This window comes from Arachis stenosperma, chromosome 6 (assembly GCF_014773155.1).
Source record: "Arachis stenosperma cultivar V10309 chromosome 6, arast.V10309.gnm1.PFL2, whole genome shotgun sequence".
Taxonomy (NCBI): domain Eukaryota; kingdom Viridiplantae; phylum Streptophyta; class Magnoliopsida; order Fabales; family Fabaceae; genus Arachis; species Arachis stenosperma.
In genome coordinates, this window is record NC_080382.1 from 36,948,961 (window position 1) to 36,970,755 (window position 21,795).

Genomic DNA, 21,795 nt, shown 5'->3' on the forward strand with positions numbered 1-21,795 from the left:
AACAAACACGCTGGGGACAAAAACGACACAGAGAAATAAATTTTAATTTTATCTTTCAATAATATCAATTTTTTACGATATATAGTTATTCAATTATTTTTTAATCACATCTAAGTAAATTACACTTAATCACATTAATTTTATTCTAAATAAATTTATTTTTTTATAATTTTACTCTTAAAAATTTTTACTCATCATAAAGTATTTGTAGAATGAATAGTACATAAACTTGTTGAAAAAAACATGATAAATATATAATATTCTAGTCATTTTACAAATATTTCATGATGAGTAAAAATCTTTTAGAGTAAAATTATAAAAAAATTATTTAGAATCAATGTGATTATGTGTAATTACTTAAATGTGATTAAAAAATAATTAAATAGCTGTGTACCGTAAAAAATTGATATTAGTAAAGGATAAAATTAAAATTTATTTTTATGTATCGTTTTTGTTTCCCAACGTTTTCGTCATATTTAAATCGTCTCAATTTTGTCTCGCCATCAATTCTGTTAACAATCCTTAATGGCAAGATAACATTGAGTCAATTTTGAAACGTTAGCACTTAAATAGGACGATGTTAGGGACAACTTTGAGATTTACCCCAAATGTTGGGAACAAAAACAATACTTTACTCTAATTTTTACAATTAACATTATTTTTAAAATTAATATTTTTAGATTAATCTAATTTTTTTAAGAGACGAACAAATTTTAGTTTAAAAATATAATCTTTTTAATTATTTAATTTATTTTATATAATTTAACAAATAAATATATTTATTATTTAAATATAATATTATGTTAATACAGTATAAAATTGTTTATTATGAACCTTTAATTCATTTAATAAAAATATTCCAAATACTTGAATTTAATTCAATGATGTAATTTTATTCATTCATTCAAAACAAAATTCAATTTAATTTCATTAAATTTAATTTAATACTATTAAAATTTTCAATCAGACTGTTAATTATACCTTGAATAAATATTTTTTTTAAGAGGAGCTTGTAATTAAAAAAATGCTATAAATACCAATTTTTTATTTGAATTAAATTTAACCAAATTAAATGATAAGATTTAGGTGAGTAAAAGTAATGAAAATGATTTTATTTTTTGTTAATATTAGACTAATTTAATTGAAAAAAAAAATTTATACATGTAATATTAAAAAAATACAATAAAAGTTAAATGTTTGCAATATACTCCAAAAATTATAAAAATAGTTAAAAGAAAGATAATTTGTATAATTAAAATTTTAAAGAAGAAAATATATATCTTATCTTTAATATTTTTAAATTTTTTAAAATTATCCTTAATATTTTAATGTTATCCTTAATCTTTAAAATAAATTTAAATTTTATTCTTATGGTTAATTTTTTAGTAATCAACTAATATTAAATTATTTTTTTAATTTTACCCAAATTCTTATCTACTATCTCAATTCTATCTCTACTCACTCTAACTCACTCCTAAATTCTACCTCCACCACTGTCAACAACAACATTCTCTGCACAAAATGCTTTTTCTTTCTCTATTTTTTAATATTGTTGATTCAAAGTTCCAAATTCATCAACAATGAAAAAACTTTACCGAAGAAGAATGATTCATCCCTCATCGCCCTTCATCTCTAACCAACTCTCTTCCTTTCCGGCCACCGTTGTTCTCACCTCAAAAGACTGGACAATCTTCGGCTCTTTGCATACTTCATTCTTGCTCATCATCGTCCAACAAACCCTTGTCGCACCACTGCCATTTCAAGGAGCAGCTTCGTCTCAGGGCAACCACATGCTCCAGTCTTCAACTGTAACGACTTCCATTGCTACATTGAATCGTCAGCTCATTCACATTTCACATATGCTCGATGTGTTTGAAGAGTGGTTAATTAAAAAATGAGTAAAGAAATAGAGCAACAATAGAAGATGGAAAGATTATTGAATCAGACGATGAAATTATTGAATCGTTGCCATCAATCAAGTTGGAATCGGTGGTCGTGGACTGGCCGCGGTGTAGGAGAATAGTAGCAATGATAGTGAAGAAGATGGCTAGAGAGTTGAAGAGGATGAAAAGGATTCAATGAGAAGGTCTGTGAGTTTCATTGACAAAAGAATTTGGAGTGCTTTTGAAATAAATACTGATACTGATAAATTAAAATGAAATGCAGATAAAATTCTGTTAAAATTGTAATTAGTAGTGGAGTGAAACTCTATTAGAAGAAAAGTGGTGAAATTCTATTAGAGGAATTCAATTATTTAATTTTTTATTTTTAAATTTTGTAACTATATATAGTGTACAACATTTCTTATGTGATTATGAATTTTAATTTATTCACTGAATATTCATTATTTTCTCTCTTTTTTTTTTCAATTCTTAATTTTTTTTAATTTTCTCAATTTTTAATCTTTTCAAATATTTGAGAGGATTAAATGAGCAATATGCTAGTGTGAGGTCTCAGATTATGTTGTTGAGACCTCTTCTAAATACAGATACTATTTTAGCTATGCTAATACAACAGAAATGATAGCTATTTACTGATCTATTGGACAATAAAATTGTAGCAAATGCTTTTGATGTACAACAATCCTCAGAAAGAACTTAGTCTACTTTCTCCAAAAAAAGAGAGAGAAAAGTCCAATTCTACCACAAACAAAGGCAGTCATTCCAGAAAATCTTTGAAAAAGGTTATACATCTAAGTAATGTACCTATTGTAATCGAATTGGACATTGAATTGACAATTGCTACAAGAAAAATGGGTTTCAGCACACTGAAAACAGAAAACAGCTAATCATATTAACACCAAAAGTGAAATTGAAGATTCAGGTGTTGATATGGTTGATTCTAGTCATGAGGAAAGAAATAATAAAGTTCAACTTGCTCTAACTCAAGACCAAAGAAATATCTTAATGGCTTTATTGCAACAATCATCCATCACAAGTTCAAGTAATGTCAACCATATCACTTCTTTTGCCACCTTAACTCAACCAAAAGGTAGACACATTCTTAGTGCATCATGTTTTTTTTGCAAACTCTTGGATTCTTGATAGTGGTGCCACTAATCGATCATGTTTGCTTTATCCAAGATTTTTTTAAAACTTTCATGCATATTAAACCAGTTTTAGTAAATCTACCTGATGGGTTGAAAATAACTACAAACATTTGTGAAACTGTACAATTGATAGTAAATTTGATCTTTACCATTCTTTTCATATCTCACTTCAAATATAATTTAATTTCTATTTCCAAACTTACAAAATCATGGTATTGTGAAGTCAAATTCACTAATTCTTCCTGTGAGATACATGAGCTTTCATTTTTTAGGATGATTGGTCAAGCTAAAGTCATTGGTGATCTCTATATGATTGAAGCAACACCTCAACAATTATTTTATTCCTCTGTTGAAGCTTTCTCTACCTCACTTAATATAAAGCAAAATCAGAATTTAGGATCTCTTTGGCATGTCATATTAGGCCATTTGCCTCGTACTAGGATGATCACATTAAAACAATCATTTTCATTCATAGAATGCATTAATTCTCCTCATGTTTGTAATTCTTGCCATTATACAAGACAAAAGAAGCTTCCATTTGGTATTAGTAACACAAAGTCAGAAAACATATTTGATTTCCTGCATATGGATATATGGGGACCATTTTCAATTGTTTTCACATCTGGACATAATTATTTTCTTACCATTGTAGAGGACAAAACTAGATTCACATGGACATACTGCATGAAATTAAAATCAGAAACCAAAAAATTGATTCAGGATTTTATTCAATTAGTTCAAACTCAATTCGGTAAAAATGTTAAACAAATTCGAAGTGACAATGGCTTTGAATTTAAAATGGATTCTTATTACCTTACAAAAGGAATCGTTCATGAAACTTCTTGTGTTGAGACTCCACAATAAAATGGTGTTGTGAAAAAGAAATATCAACATATATTGAATATAGCACGAGCACTTCTTTTTTACTCAAATGTGCCCAAATATTTTTGGCAATATGCAGTGCAATATTCAGTACACATCATGAATAGATTATCTAGTGCTCCTTTCAAAAATCAAACTCCTTATAAATAATTGTTTAGTTTAAAACCAAATTTAATGCATTTAAAGGTGTTTGGTTGTTTAACCTTCACATGCACACTTACTAATGGAAGACAGAAATTAGATTCAAGGTCTAGAAAGTGTGTTTTCTTGGGTTATAAGCCTGGAACCAAATGGAGTATACTCCTGGATTTAAAAACTAGAAAAATCTTTCTCTCTCAAAACACTGAATTTTATGAATTGGTTCTACCTTTTAAACAATCTTTGTCCACTGAAATTATCATTGATAATCCAACACTTTCACCAATTGAACAAAACACTAATTCTGGTTCTCATTTACATATGGATCCTTTTCTTATTTTTCATGATTTGGACTATTCTGAATCTGTTTTACCTATTACATCAATTGCAGCTTCTAATGATCAACTTCAAACCTTCACACATGTATCCTCATCTAAAACCAATTCACCTTTGCATAACTTAAACATCTCAGAGACAGCTGCATCACCATCTCATTTGCACAATCATCATGATTCTGACCCTGTGGTTTTACCTAATGCATGTCATCCTAGTTCTGCTATTGAAGTTCCAAATTCTGCCAATGTTACTGAGCTGAAAAGATCAATACGGACAAGAAACCAACCCTCGTATTTGCGAGACTATCACTGCTTTGTAGTAAATTCACATAGAGATTCCAAGCATGCTGCTACTCCATCCTCAACATATAAGTATCCTATATCCCACCCTTTGTCATATTCATCCTTTTCTCTTAAACACCTTTTTTATACTCTTACACTTATGAATCATCCTGACCCGAGATATTATTCTGAGGTTGTCATGCATGATTGTTGGAGGAAGGCTATTAATGCAGAATTGGAAGCTCTTGAAATAAACAAGACCTGGACTATTACAGCCTTGTCTCCTGGCAAGAATGCAGTTGGCTGCAAATGGATTTTTTGTACTAAATTCAATCATGATGGCACTATTGAGAGACACAAAGCCAGGCTAGTTGCACAAGAATTCACACAAATTTCAGGTGTGGATTACATTGATACCTTTAGTCCGATAGTGAAGATGAGCATTGTGAGAGTGCTTCTCACAGTGGCTACTACCAAAGGCTGGAATCTACATCAACTTGATGTAAATACAGTAGTTCTTCATGGGGATCTACATGAAGAGGTTTATATGAAGCTGCTTAAGGGATTAAAGACCCAAGTTTGGTATGCAAGCTTAATAAGTCATTGTATGGCTTGAAGCAAGCAAGCCGCCAGTAGAATATTAAATTATATGTTGCTCTCGCAAAATTGGGATTTCATCAATCAAAGAATGATCATTCTTTATTCGAGTAATAGCCAAATTGGTCCCCGAAAGATACCTTGATCTCCAAACCAGTCCCCGTAAGAAAAAGATAATAAAATTTGTCCCCGAAAAATTTAAAATTGGTAACGTTAGTCCTTCCGTCAACGTTTCGTGAATTCTGTTATTGACGCCATTAACTGTTGCTTATGTGGCTGTCAGTGTGGCATATCAGCATGCCAGCTTGGCGCAGAGTGGCTGGTGACAAGATATGTTTCCATATGTATGTCAAATTAGTCCTAGGTATGTAAACCCTAATCCTTTCTTCATCTTAAATGCCACTGTTGGTGCAGCTTGAGATTGATTCTATAGAGGCCAAAAATTCTTGACCGATTGCACGATGGGTAGCGTAGGTGGGGGTCGCAGTCGACAAGTGTCGCAATCACACGAAAGCCATGGTTCGAGCTCTTCGCTGCGGTGGTAGAGGAAGAACTCCAACCAAGTTTGCTTTTGTGGGCTGAAGATAGTGATCAAGAAGTCTGGGATAAGAGAAAATCCTGATAGATTGTTCCATGCTTGTCCAAGATACCGGGTGAGTTATGAATGTAGTCTTCTTGAAACTTCAAATTATTTGAGTTGGATTTTGACATTTTGGTACCCTGATGTTGTACAGAAGGGCAGCCACTGCAATTATTTTAGGTGGGCTGCTTTCTTGAACCATAACATATCATGGAGAATGATGACCTTAGAAGCTGAAGTAAAAGCACTTAGGATGCAACTGTATTTTGGATTAATAGTTGTGATTGTGGTTTTTATAATTATGTATATGTTCTTTAGTGGGAAGTGAAGCAGTTACTGTGAAAAGGATGATGTTGTGAACCTTGATAGTTTTCTGTTGTTGTGAAAACCTTGTATGTTCATGTTTTTTTACTAGTAAAAAGGTTATTTACATGCAACATTGTTGTTGATCATAACATAATGTAAGTAAATCAAAATAAGCAGAATTAAAATTAAGTGAAGTAGGAATAGCATAACATCACCAATGGTGTACTAGTTTTCATTGTCTCATATTCAAATAACAACATTATTTTAAAATGATAATAACACAAAAGGTAGTAGCTGACAGTTGAAAGCAGTATACCATAAAGGGCTATACAAAAAACAGGGCTATCGAAGATACCACAACTACCACATTGTTTATAAATGGTAAAATTTGGCCCTGACAAAATAACAGATACTAATTGGCCTATATTTTATGTCTTCAAGTCTTGAAGTCATTCCATGTCTTTTTTTCTGGGAGGTTTGAAACCCGGAGTTGGAACAAATGTCATGAAGCTGGTGATGAGCGGATAATTTATACGCTTTTTGGCATTGTTTTTATATAGTTTTTAGTAAGTTTAAGCTACTTTTAGGGATGTTTTCATTAGTTTTTATGTTAAATTCACATTTCTGGACTTTACTATGAGTTTGTGTGTTTTTCTGTGATTTCAGGTAAATTCTGACTGAAATTGAGGGATTTGAGCAAAACTCTGAAAAAGGACTGCTGATGCTGTTGGATTCTGACCTCCCTGCACTCGAAATGGATTTTCTGGAGCTACAGAACTCCAAATGGCGCGCTCTCAACGGCGTTGGAAAGTAGACATCCAGGGCTTTCCAGCAATATATAATAGTCCATGCTTTATTCGAAGAATGACGACGTAACTTGGCGTTAAACGCCAAGTTCATGCTGCTGTCTGGAGTAAAACGCCAGAAAAACGTCATGATCCGGAGTCAAACGCCCAAAACACGTCATAACCTGAAGTTTGATGCCAAGAAATGCCTCTACACGTGGATTGATCAAGCTCAGCCCAAACACACACCAAGTGGGCCCCGGAAGTGAATTTATGCATCAATTACTTACTTATGTAAACCCTAGTAGCTAGTCTAGTATATATAGGACCTCTTACTATTGTATTAGACATCCTGGATTGTAATTTCTATCTTGTGATCACGTTTAGGGGGCTGGCCATTCGGCCATGCCTGGACCTTTTGCTTATGTATTTTCAACGGTGGAGTTTCTGCACACCATAGATTATGGGTGTGGAGCTCTGCTGTACCTCAAAGATTAATGAAGTTCTATTTTCTTTTATTCAATTCCTCTCTTATTCTTATTCCAAGATATTCATTCGTACCCAAGAACATGATGAATGTGATGAGTTAATGACCCTCATTAACATTCTCACTCATGAACGCGCGTGATTGACAACCACTTACGTTCTACATGCACCACAAGCTTGAATGTGTATCTCTTAGATTCCCCAACAGAATCTTCGTGGTATAAGCTAGATGGATGGCGGCATTTATGAGGATCCGGAAAGTCCAACCTTGTCTGTGGTGTTCCGAGTAGGATCCTGGGAATCCGGAAAGTCTCACCTTGTCTGTGGTATTCCGAGTAGGATTCCGGTAATGAATGACTGTGACGTGCTTCAAACTTTAACCTGCTGGGCGTTAGTGACAAACGCAAAAGAGGGATTCTATTCCAGTAGGAGCGGGAACCAACCGGTGATTGGCCGTACTGTGACAGAGTGCGTGCATTAGCTTTCACTGCGAGGATGGGATGTAGCTATCAACCATGGGTGATGCCTCCAGACTGGTTAGCTGTGCGAGTGACAGCCGCACAGGTTATTTCCCCGAGAGGAATGAAAGTAGCCACAGCTGATAGTGAACCCCTATACAAAGCTTGCCATGGAAAGGAGTAAGAAGGATTGGGTAGAAGGAATAGGAGAGTAGGCGTCCTAGAGCTCTACAGCATCTCCATTCCGCTTATCTGAAATTCCTACCAATGAATCTACATAAGTATTTCTATCCCTTTTATTATTTATTTTCTTATTTCTATTTTCGAAACCCATAAATCAATATTTAATCCGCCTAACTGAGATTTACAAGGTGACCATAGCTTGCTTCATACCAACAATCTCTGTGGATTCGACCCTTACTCACGTAAGGTTATTACTTGGACGACCCAGTACACTTGCTGGTTAGTTGAACGGAGTTGTGAAGGAAGGTCAATTTCCAAAAGGAATAATAAATAAACAGTGCCCTAAGGGTATATGCCAAAGCTCAAAAGATAGAATAAAATTTATACAACTTAAGAATGTTGAATCACAATTTCGTCCACCAAGTTTTTGGCGCCGTTGCCGGGGATTGTTCGAGTATGGACAACTGACGGTTCATCTTGTTGCTCAGATTAGGTAATTTTCTTTTCAAAAATCTTTTTCAAAATTTTTATTTTATTTTTCGTTTTTCCAAAAACATTTTTCGAAAAAAAAAATAATAATAAAAATACAAAAAAATAAGAAAATCATAAAAATCAAAAATATTTTATGTTTCTTGTTTGAGTCTTGTGTTAATTTTTAAGTTTGGTGTCAATTGCATGCTTTTAAAATTTTTCTTGCATTTTTTCGAAAATCCATGCATTCATAGTGTTCTTCATGATCTTCAAGTTGTTCTTGATAAGTCCTCTTGTTTGATCTTGATGTTTTCTTGTTTTGTATTGTTTGTTGTTTTTCATGTGCATTTTTGCATTCATATTTTCCATGCATTAAAAATTTTTAAGTTTGGTGTCTTGCATGTTTTCTTTGCATCAAAATTTTTCAAAATTATGTTCTTGATGTTCATCATGATCTTCAAAGTGTTCTTAGTGTTCATCTTGACATTCATAGCATTCTTGCATGCATTCATTGTTTTGATCTAAAAATTTCATGCATTGAGCATTTTTGTTGTTTTTCTCTCTCATAATTAAAAATTCAAAAATCAAAAAATATCTTTTCCTTATTTCTCTCCAAATTTTCGAAATTTTGGGTTGACTTGGTCAAAAATTTTCAAAATTAGTTGTTTCTTGCAAGTCAAGTCAAAATTTCAATTTTAAAAATCTTATCTTTTCAAAATCTTTTTCAAAAATCATATCTTTTTCATTTTTTATAAATTTCGAAAATTTCAAAAATCTTTTTCAAAATATTTTTAAAAATCTTTTTCTTATCTTTATATCAAATTTTCAAAAATTAACTAACAAGTAATGTGATTGGTTCAAAAATTTGAAGTTTGTTACTTTCTTGTTAAGAAAGGTTCAATCTTTAAGTTCTAGAATCTTATCTTGTAGTTTCTTGTTAGTTAAGTAATTTTAAAAAAAAAATTAAATCTTTTTCAAAATATCTTTTTCTTAAAAATCTTTTTATCTTTTACCTTATCTTTTTCAAAAATTTTATCTTTTTCAAAATTTGATTTCAAAATATCTTATCTAACTTGCTATCTTCTTATCTTTTTCAATTTTGATTTCAAATCTTTTTCAATCAACTAACTAACTTTTTGTTTTCTTCTTATCTTTTTCAAAACCACATGACTACTTCTCTCTCTTCTATTTTCGAAAATTATCTCTCTCTTTTCAAAAATTCTTTTTAATTAATTAATTGTTTTAAATTTTAATTTTAATTACAACTTATCTCTAATTTTCGAAAAATACTAACTCCTTTTTCAAAATTATTTTCGAAATTTCTCCTCTCTCTCTTCTTATTCTATTTGATTAATTAATTACTAACACTTCTCTTCACCTCTCTTCATCTAAAAATCCGAATTCTTCTTCATCCTTCTACCCCTTTCTTTTTCTACTAACATAAAGGAATCTCTATACTGTGACATAGAGGATTCCTCTTTCTTTTCTTGTTTTCTTCTCTTTCATTTGAGCAGGAACAAGGAAAAGGGCACTCTTGTTGAAGCTGATCCAGAACCTGAAAGGACTCTGAAGAGAAAATTAAGAGAAGCTAGAAAATAACCTTTCAGAAATTTTCAAACAAGAGAAGGATATGGCAGCCGAAAATAATAATAATAATAATGCAAGGAGAATGCTTGGTGACTTCACAAAGCCAACATCCAAGTTTGATGGAAGAAGCATCTCCATTCCTGCCATTGGAGCCAATAACTTTGAGCTTAAGCCTCAACTAGTTGCATTAATGCAACAAAACTACAAGTTTTATGGACTTCCATCGGAAGATCCATATCAGTTTTTAACTGAGTTCTTGCAGATCTGTGACACTGTAAAGACAAATGGAGTTAATCCTGAAGTCTACAGACTCTTGCTTTTCCCTTTTGCTGTGAGAGACAGAGCTAGAGTATGGTTGGATTCACAACCCAAGGATAGCCTGGACTCATGGGATAAGCTTGTCACTGCATTCTTAGATAAGTTCTTTCCTCCTCAAAAGCTGAGCAAGCTGAGAGTGGATGTTCAAACCTTCAAACAAAAAGATGGTGAATCCCTCTATGAAGCTTGGGAAAGATACAAGCAGCTGACCAAGAGATGTCCATCTGACATGTTTTCAGAATGGACCATATTAGATATATTCTATTATGGTCTCTCTGAATTTTCGAAAATGTCACTAGACCATTCTGCAGGTGGATCTATTCACCTGAAGAAAATGCCTGAAGAGGCTCAAGAACTCATTGACATGGTTGCAAACAACCAGTTTATGTACACTTCTGAGAGGAATTCGGTCAACAATGGCATACCTCAGAAGAAAGGAGTTCTTGAAATAGATGCTCTGAATGCCATATTGGCTCAGAACAAAGTGTTGACTCAACAGGTCAACATGATCTCTCAAAATCTGAATGAATTGCAACATGCATCCAACAGTGCTAGAGAGGCAGCTTCTGAAGAAGCTTATGATCCTGAGAATCCTGCCATGGCAGAGGTCAATTACTTAGGTGAACCTTATGGAAACACCTATAACTCATCATGGAGAAATCATCCAAATTTCTCATGGAAGGATCAACAAAAACCTCAACAAGGTTTTAACAATGGTGGACGCAACAGGCTGAATAATAGTAAGCCATATCCATCATCTTCTCAGCAGCAGACAGAGAATTCTGAACAAACCACTTCTAATTTAGCCAATATAGTCTCTGATCTGTCAAAGGCCACTTTCAGTTTCATGAATGAAACAAGATCCTCCATTAGAAATTTGGAGGCACAAGTGGGCCAGCTGAGTAAGAAAGTTATTGAAACTCCTCCCAGTACTCTCCCAAGCAATACAGAAGAAAATCCAAAAGGAGAATGCAAGGCCATTGAATTAATCAAAGTGGCCGAATGCATCAAGGAGGAAGAGGACGAAAATCCTAGTGAGGAAGACCTCCTGGGACGTCCCTCAAGCAAGAAGGAGCTTCCTATTAAGGATCCTGAGGAATCTGAGGTTCATCTAGAGACCATAGAGATTCCTTTGAATCTCCTTCTGCCATTCATGAGCTCTGAAGAATATGCATCCTCTGAAGAGGATGAAGATGTGACTGAAGAGCAAGTTGCTCAATATTTAGGAGCTATCATGAAGCTGAATGCCAAGTTATTTGGTAATGAGACTTGGGAAAGTGAACCTCCCTTGCTCATTAGTGAACTGGATACTTGGATTCAGAGAACTCTACCTCAAAAGAAACAAGATCCTGGCAAGTTCTTAATACCTTGCACCATTGGCACCATGAGCTTTGAAAAAGCTCTATGTGATCTTGGGTCAGGAATAAATCTTATGCCACTCTCTGTAATGGAGAAGTTGGGAATCATTGAGGTACAACCTGCCTTGTTTTCATTACAATTGGCAGATAAGTCCATAAGACAAGCCTATGGGTTAGTAGAGGACGTGCTAGTAAAGGTTGAAGGCCTTTACATCCCCACTGATTTCATAATCCTAGACACTAGGAAGGAAGATGATGAATGCATCATCCTAGGAAGACCTTTCCTAGCCACAGCAGGAGCTGTGATAGATGTCAACAGAGGAGAATTAGTCCTTCAATTGAATGGGGAATACCTTGTGTTTCAGGCACATGGCCATCCCTCTGTGACAAAAGAGAGTAAGCATGAAGAGCTTCTCTCAGTTCAAGGTCAAGAAGAACCCACACAGTCAAACTCTAAGTTTGGTGTTGTGATGACACAACCAAACTCTAAGTTTGGTGTCCAAACCCCATATCCAAACTCTAAGTTTGGTGTTGGGAATATCACACTTAAGTTGACCTGATCACCTTGTGGCTCCATGAGAACCACTGTCAAGCTATTGACACTAAAGAAGCGCTTGTTGGGAGGCAACCCAATTTTATTTATCTAATTTTATTTTATTTTGTTTCTTTGTTATTTTTGTGTTTAAATAGGTACATGATCATGAGGAGTCACGAAAAAAATCAAAAAAATTAAAAACAGAGTCAAAAACAGAAGAAAAAAATTTTCACCCTGGAGGACGCACGGGCTGGCGTTCAGCGCCCAGAAGGAGCATCTGGCTGGCGTTCAACGCCAGAACAGAGCATCTTCCTGGCGCTGAACGCCCAAAACAAGCTACATTCTGGCGTTTAACGCCAGAATGCGCACACAGAGGACAATCTGGCGCTGAACGCCAGAAACAAGCTTGAAACTGGCGTTCAACGCCAGAAACAAGCATCACATGGGCGTTTAACGCCCAGAACGTGCATCAATGGGCGTTTAAACGCCAGAATGATGCATGGAGGCATGTTACATGCTTATATGGTGAAGGAATGGTATTTGTTTTCACCTCAGGATCTGTGGACCCCACAGGATCCCCACTACAGGATCTGTGGACCCCACAGGATCCCCACCTAACATATTCACACCTTACCTTCTAATCCAAATCTCATTCCCAATGTCACCCTTCCCAAAATATTCATCAATCACCTCAATTCTTCTTCCCAATTACCTCATTCACCATTCACATCCACCTCCTCTTCCCCATACACCCCACCTACCTCCATAAAAATTCAAATTCAATTTCCCACCCTTTCCCACCCAAAATGGCCGAACCTATACCCTCCCCCCTCCCTATAAATACCCTTCTTTTCTTTTACATTTTCACACAACACAAACCCACATTCTTCCCCATAGCCGAAACCCTCTCTTCTCCCTCTCTACCATATTTTTCTTCTTCTTCTACTCTTCTTTTCTTTTTTTTGCTTGGGGACAAGCAAATTTTAAGTTTGGTGTGGTAAAAAGCCGAAGCTTTTTGTTTTTCATTCACCATCAATGGCACCCAAGACCGGAGTTTCCTCAAGAAAAGGGAAAGGGAAAGCAAAAGCTTCCACTTCCGAGTCATGGAAGAAGGAGAGATTCATCTCCAAAAGCCACCAAGACCACTTCTATGATGTTGTGGCAAAGAAGAAAGTGATCCCTGAGGTCCCTTTCAAGCTCAAAAAGAATGAGTATCCGGAGATCCGACATGAAATTCAAAGAAGAGGTTGGGAAGTCTTAGCCAACCCCATGCAACAAGTCGGAATTCTCATGGTTCAAGAGTTCTATGCCAATGCATGGATCACTAGGAACCATGACCAAAGTATGAACCCAAACCCAAAGAATTATCTCACAATGGTTAGGGGGAAATACTTGGATTTCAGTCCGGAAAATGTGAGGTTGGCGTTTCATTTGCCTATGATGCAAGGTGATGAACACCCCTACACAAGAAGGGTCAACTTTAACCAAAGGTTGGACCAAGTCCTTATGGACATATGTGTGGAAGGCGCCCAATGGAGAGTAGACTCCAAAGGCAAGCCAGTCCAACTAAGAAGACTGGACCTCAAGCCTGTAGCTAGAGGATGGTTGGAGTTCATTCAAAGATCCATCATCCCTACAAGCAACCGATCTGAAGTTACTGTGGATCGGGCCATCATGGTTCATAGCATCATGATTGGTGAAGAAGTAGAGGTTCATGAAGTCATCTCCAATGAACTCTACAAAATAGCTGACAAGCCTTCATACATGGCACGGTTAGCCTTCCCCCACCTTATATGCCATCTATGTTACTCAGCTGGAGTTATCATAGAAGGAGATGTCTCCATTGAAGAAGACAAGCCCATTACCAAGAAAAAGATGGAGCAAACAAGGGAAGCTCCTCACGGCCTCCAAGAAGAACATGAGGAAGTGCATCATCAACAAATGCCTCAAGGAATGCACTTTCCTCCTAATAACTATTGGGAGCAACTCAACACCTCCTTAGAGGATTTGAGCCATAATGTTGAACAACTAAGGGTGGAACATCATGAACACGCCCTCACTCTCCAAGAAATAAGAGAAGATCAAAGAACAATGAGGGAGGAGCAACAAAGGCAAGGAAGGGACATAGAAGAGTTGAAGAACATCATTGGTCCTTCAAGAAGAAGACGCCACTAAGGTGGATTCATTCCTTGTTCTTTATTTCTTTCTGTTTTCGGTTTTTAATGCTATGTTTATTTATGTTTTTGTGTCTCTATTTCATGATCATTAGTGTGTAACCATGCCTTAAAGCTATGAATAAAATCCATTAGTCCTTCACCTCTCTTAAAAGAAAAAAATGTTTTAATTCAAAAGAACAAGAAGTACATAATTTTCGAAATTATTAGTGAATTTAGTTTAATTATATTGATGTGGTGGCAATAATTTTTGTCTTCTGAATGAATGATTGAACAGTGCATATGTCTTTTGATCTTGTTGTTTATGAGTGTTTAAAATTGTTGGTTCTTGAAAGAATGAGGAACAAAGAGAAATGTTATTGATGATCTGAAAAACATCATGAAATTGATTCTTGAAGCAAGAAAAAGCAGTGAAAAAAAAAAAAGAGGCGAAAATTCTAAAGCAAGGATCCAAGGCTTTGAGCATCAATGGATAGGAGGGCCCAAGGAAATTAAATCCGGGCCTAAGCGGCTAAATCAGGCTGTCCCTAAACCATGTGCTTGTGTCATGAAGGTCCAAGTGAAAAGCTTGAGACTGAGTGGTTAAAGTCGTGATCCAAAGCAAAGAGTGTGCTTAAGAGCTCTGGACACCACTAATTGGGGACTTCAGCAAAGCTAAGTCACAATCTGAAAAGGTTCACCCAGTTATGTGTCTGTGGCATTTGTGTATCTGGTGGTAATACTGGAAGACAAAATGCTTAGGGCCACAGCCAAGACTCATAAGTAGCTGTGTTCAAGAATCAACATGCTTAACTAAGAAAGTCAATAACACTATCCCAAATTCTAAATTCCCCCAGAGACGCCAATACCTCTAAACTACAAAGGAAAAAGTGAGATGCCAAAGCTGTTCAGAAGCAAAAAGCTACAAGTCCCGCTCATGTAATTAAATTAATATTCATTGATATTTTGGATTTTATAGTATATTCTCTTCTTTTTATCCTATTTGATTTTCAGTTGCTTGGGGACAAGCAACAATTTAAGTTTGGTGTTGTGATGAGCGGATAATTTATACGCTTTTTGGCATTGTTTTTATATAGTTTTTAGTAAGTTTAAGCTACTTTTAGGGATGTTTTCATTAGTTTTTATGTTAAATTCACATTTCTGGACTTTACTATGAGTTTGTGTGTTTTTCTGTGATTTCAGGTAAATTCTGACTGAAATTGAGGGATTTGAGCAAAACTCTGAAAAAGGACTGCTGATGCTGTTGGATTCTGACCTCCCTGCACTCGAAATGGATTTTCTGGAGCTACAGAACTCCAAATGGCGCGCTCTCAACGGCGTTGGAAAGTAGACATCCAGGGCTTTCCAGCAATATATAATAGTCCATGCTTTATTCGAAGAATGACGACGTAACTTGGCGTTAAACGCCAAGTTCATGCTGCTGTCTGGAGTAAAACGCCAGAAAAACGTCATGATCCGGAGTCAAACGCCCAAAACACGTCATAACCTGAAGTTTGACGCCAAGAAATGCCTCTACACGTGGATTGATCAAGCTCAGCCCAAACACACACCAAGTGGGCCCCGGAAGTGAATTTATGCATCAATTACTTACTTATGTAAACCCTAGTAGCTAGTCTAGTATATATAGGACCTCTTACTATTGTATTAGACATCCTGGATTGTAATTTCTATCTTGTGATCACGTTTAGGGGGCTGGCCATTCGGCCATGCCTGGACCTTTTGCTTATGTATTTTCAACGGTGGAGTTTCTGCACACCATAGATTATGGGTGTGGAGCTCTGCTGTACCTCAAAGATTAATGAAGTTCTATTTTCTTTTATTCAATTCCTCTCTTATTCTTATTCCAAGATATTCATTCGTACCCAAGAACATGATGAATGTGATGAGTTAATGACCCTCATTAACATTCTCACTCATGAACGCGCGTGATTGACAACCACTTACGTTCTACATGCACCACAAGCTTGAATGTGTATCTCTTAGATTCCCCAACAGAATCTTCGTGGTATAAGCTAGATGGATGGCGGCATTTATGAGGATCCGGAAAGTCCAACCTTGTCTGTGGTGTTCCGAGTAGGATCCTGGGAATCCGGAAAGTCTCACCTTGTCTGTGGTATTCCGAGTAGGATTCCGGTAATGAATGACTGTGACGTGCTTCAAACTTTAACCTGCTGGGCGTTAGTGACAAACGCAAAAGAGGGATTCTATTCCAGTAGGAGCGGGAACCAACCGGTGATTGGCCGTACTGTGACAGAGTGCGTGCATTAGCTTTCACTGCGAGGATGGGATGTAGCTATCAACCATGGGTGATGCCTCCAGACTGGTTAGCTGTGCGAGTGACAGCCGCACAGGTTATTTCCCCGAGAGGAATGAAAGTAGCCACAGCTGATAGTGAACCCCTATACAAAGCTTGCCATGGAAAGGAGTAAGAAGGATTGGGTAGAAGGAATAGGAGAGCAGGCGTCCTAGAGCTCTACAGCATCTCCATTCCGCTTATCTGAAATTCCTACCAATGAATCTACATAAGTATTTCTATCCCTTTTATTATTTATTTTCTTATTTCTATTTTCGAAACCCATAAATCAATATTTAATCCACCTAACTGAGATTTACAAGGTGACCATAGCTTGCTTCATACCAACAATCTCTGTGGATTCGACCCTTACTCACGTAAGGTTATTACTTGGACGACCCAGTACACTTGCTGGTTAGTTGAACGGAGTTGTGAAGGAAGGTCAATTTCCAAAAGGAATAATAAATAAACAGTGCCCTAAGGGTATATGCCAAAGCTCAAAAGATAGAATAAAATTTATACAACTTAAGAATGTTGAATCACAATTTCGTCCACCAGCTGGCAAGTTTTTTGGCTGTTGCAGAGCTGCTACCCTTGATGGTTTCAGCAGATACAGCAACTGCTCCTAGAGAGGCATTTCCCTTTGCCCTGGCCCTGGTGACATGGAGTTTTGGAGGCCTTCCTCTACCTCTAGTCTGCATCAAACAATTATCATCATTGTCTGAAATAAAAAACAGCTACAAGTAACTAATGCTCAATTTAAAACTCTTTGGAAGATAACCTAAGTGACATTGGTTGAGGTGTGGGATTGTTGTGTCAGTGGAAGCTGAGCATGCTGAGTAACAGGAATTTCAGTCTGTTCATCTGGAGCAGCTGCTGCTACTGCAGGTAGTGTCTGTATGGGCTGAGTGTGATTTTTCTTTTCTACTTCTGGACCAGGCGCAGATTGTGGTGGTTGAACAGCTGCAAGCTGCAACTGCATTATCCTTGCTTTCTCCTGAGCATTGTCTTGCTTTTTCTTGCTGCGAGTTCTCTTGTTGTGGCCCACCTCTCCACCGTACATGCATCGAATTGGAGCATACTTCCTTTTCATTTTTGTCTTCGTGCTAGTGGGTCCTTCATCCTTGTCCTTCCTTCTATTTGTTGTTGGTCTGCCTGGTTTAGGTTTGATAGGAGGTGGAACAGGTGCAGGAGAACCAGTTTTCTCCCATAGATCTTGTCCCTTGACAGGATTAACATTGAATTGGTATGTTCTTCTGTACGTCTCCATGGTCAACCACTCGTGGCAATACTCCTCAGGCCTCTTATCATTTTTTTTCTTGAATGGCTGATATTGCGTGCATACAAGGCATTCCTATATATTTCACACAAAAAAATTTCATTCAGTTAAGTATGTATCATGGTATGCATATGAAAGAAGAAATCAGTTATGAATTCAACCTGTCAACTGGCAAAACCTGCAGGAGCAAGTATGGTTCCCCAAATCTACCACCATATTAGTAGGCCATCCTTGAACTTTGTAGACTTCCTCTTTCGCATCACCCGACCAGTAGGGAGCCTAGTTTCTGGATAACTTAATAAGAGATTCTAGCTTACTTTGCTGAACTGGAGCAAGTATTCCTTGATAACTCATAAGCTTTAGTCTATTGTCAGACATGCTTTTCATAACTATTCTTCGTACCTCCTCTGCCAAACTCATAATAGGCTTACCTCTGTCATGCTTCGTCTTTGCATTGAAGGATTCACAAGCGTTGTTGCAAATGTTGTCGACCTTTGGCCCTTCACTGAAATGGGCTTTGTTCCAAGCTTCCTTCGGCCACTTAGCTAAGTATTCCCAAGCTTTTTGATTAATCCTCTTGATTCTATTCATATTCCTTTCGAACTCAAATGGGGTCCTCGATCTTGCACACTCTCAGACCAAGTCCTTAAGATCGACGCTACCCCACTATTTGGAGAAGTTCCTCCACAAATGCCAGACACAAAATCTGTGTGGAACTGCTGGGACGAGTTCTTTGACAGCTGGTATTAACCCCTGCACAAACATTCAAACCCGACAAGATTTATAGTCATTACAGTCCTCAAAGAAGTATCATTAAATCAAAAATGTCCTTAAAAATCAAATCGTGATTCAAATTGGTCCTCATCTTTTGCATGTCTGATATGAAACACAAGTTCTTTGCCTCATATTCTCCCAGGTCTGATAGGAGCAGCTCCAAAAACCATTTCCAGTTCTCTTTGTTCTCAACATCAACAATTGCATATGTAATCACAAAAGTGTGATTGTTTACATCCTGTCCGCATGCAGTGAGAAGCTCTCCTCCGTGTAATGTTTTCAGGAATGCCCCATCTAGACCTATCAATGGTCTACAGCCTGCCTTGAAACCCTTCTTACAAGCATTTAGACAGACATAAAATCTCTCGAACTGAGACAGATTATCTGTAATGGGAATCACACCCACCTGAACTGTGGAATCTGGGTTGGCAGTTAGCAATTCATGTGCATAATCCCATATCAACCCGTATTGAACAATCTCATCCCCTTCAACTATCTTCAAGGTTTGGGATGCTGGACCGACTTTTTCATGGGCTTAGTTTTGGTCTTTGGATTGGGCTTAGGTGTGGGCTGAGGAGTGGACTTAGGTGTGGGCTGAGGAGTTGGCTCAAGTGTGGCTTTAGGTGTAGGCTTACGTGTGGGCTGAGGAGTGGACTTAGGTGTGGGCTGAGGAGTGGCCTTAGCAATGGGCTGAGGAGTGGCCTTAGGAGTGGGCTGAGTTTTGACTCTTTTTGGCTGAGGTGATTTTTTTGTTGTCTTACAGTAATCTTGGGATATTGCATCATTGTGGTCCTTGTTTATTTTCTCTGCTTCTTTAGGGATGGTTGGCAAACATAGTACTTCATCATCATCCTCGCTCATGCAGTCAACCACGTGTGGCTTAGACACTACATGCTCAAAATAGATGTTGATGAGGTGATGATTCCTCCTGCAATCCTTAACCAATGCCAATAGATCAGTGTCATTTTCTAGCCTCCTCAAGCCATTATCCAACAGCGTTCCAGGAACTTTCCACAAGCAATTATTCATCTAAGCATATCCCAGCTCCTTGTAGTATCCCTTCACAAAGAAAACGTCTAGAGTGTCTGAATCTACACCCATTAATACTTCAGTATTATTTGGTTCATAACACAGATAGCCTGATTCATCTGTTTGGAATTTTTCACCATGGTGAAATACAAAGGTCATAGAGGGACCTTCCATCTGAAACCAAAACAGCAACACACACAACTCATACAAATTTTTTTCATGGAGAGGTAAAGCATATTCAACATCAACTACTAAAATGAATCTAACACACACACACATGCAGCTACACAGAGCACAAACAACGTTCTTAAGAATCCAAAAACAGGGTCATATCATAGATAATCACTAAAGCCCTAAGCCTGAACACAGTCTCCTAAACCTTAACATTGCAAACAGTAACGATGGATTTCTAACGATAATACAACCACATTGATCAGGAGATAAAACCACAATCACTCTCACAAAATAAGAAAAGAAAGCTAATCTACCTCTCACGCAAGGCGATGGAGTGCCCTTTTCGGTTGACCAACGTCGTCGCAAACCGGTCACCAACAACTCCAGTACATTGTCGTCGTCGGTCAAGCCTGGTCATCACCGTTCAATGCTTCGTCTTCCTAGAGGAAACAACTAAGAGGAAGGGATTGTAGAGGTTCTTTCTTTTCAAAAGAAGGATGTAACTAGAGAGAGAATAGGAAACAGGGATGAAAACCCAAGTGTTGTAACGAGGAGGAACCAAAACGACGCCGTTTAAGGCTTCGCTGACATGTCACACTAATGGCCAGGTCAGCATACGTTCACGCTGTTACTCAAACATTTGACGAAAGGACTAACGTTACCAATTTTAAATTTTTCGGGGACAAATTTTATTATTTTTTTCTTACGGGGACTGGTTTGGAGATCGGACTATCTTTTGGGGACCAATTTGGCTATTTACTCTTCTTTATTCACCAATTCTGTTTTAATAAAATTCACAGCTATCTTTGTCTATGTTGATGATCTTGTTCTGGCTGCGAATGACTTGGATGAAATCAATTCTGTTAAAAGCTTCTTGGATAGTAGGTTTAAAATAAGGATTTTGGGATTTTAAATTCTTTTTTGGGATGGAGGTAGCAAGGAGCAAAGATGGAATTGCTCTCTATCAAAATAAGTATGCGTTGGATCCGATCAATGACTGTGGTCTGTTGGGTGCGAAACCGGCAGCAACACCCATGGAATACACTACCTCATTGTCTAGGAACCAAGGGACACCTCTATTTGATGCTTCAATATATCGTAGACTGGTTAGAAGGTTATTTTACTTGATAAATACCATACCTGTTCTGAGTTATTTAGTTGGGTGCATGTCTCAATTCATGAATTGTCCGAATGATGTGCACTTGAAGGCTGCTTATTGTGTGATTCAGTATCTCAAACAATCTCGAACTGCTAGATTTTTTTTCTCTTCTCAGAATTCTTTCACCCTCTCAAAATTTATTGATTCAAATTGGAGAGCTTGTAAAGACACAAAAAAATCTATAACTGGTTATTGTTTCTTCCTTGATTCCACATGATATATTGGAAGAGCAAGAAACAAGTTACAGTCTCTCAATCATCCTCTAAAGCAGAATATCGTGCCTTGGCCAATGGCACTTGTGAGCTTCTTTGGCTATTGAAATTGCTACATGAATTTCATATTCATCCTCCTTTGTCTATAGATATTTACTGTGGCAATAAATCTGCTTTGTACATTTCATCGAACCCAATTTTTCATGAGAGAACCAAGCATATGGAAGTATACTGTCATGTTGTTCGAAACAAGCCTAAAGAGGGTGTTACAATTTTGAAACACATTGCTTCTTTTGATCAATCTGCTGACATTTTCACTAAACTCCTAGTCTCAGGACCTTTTACTTACCT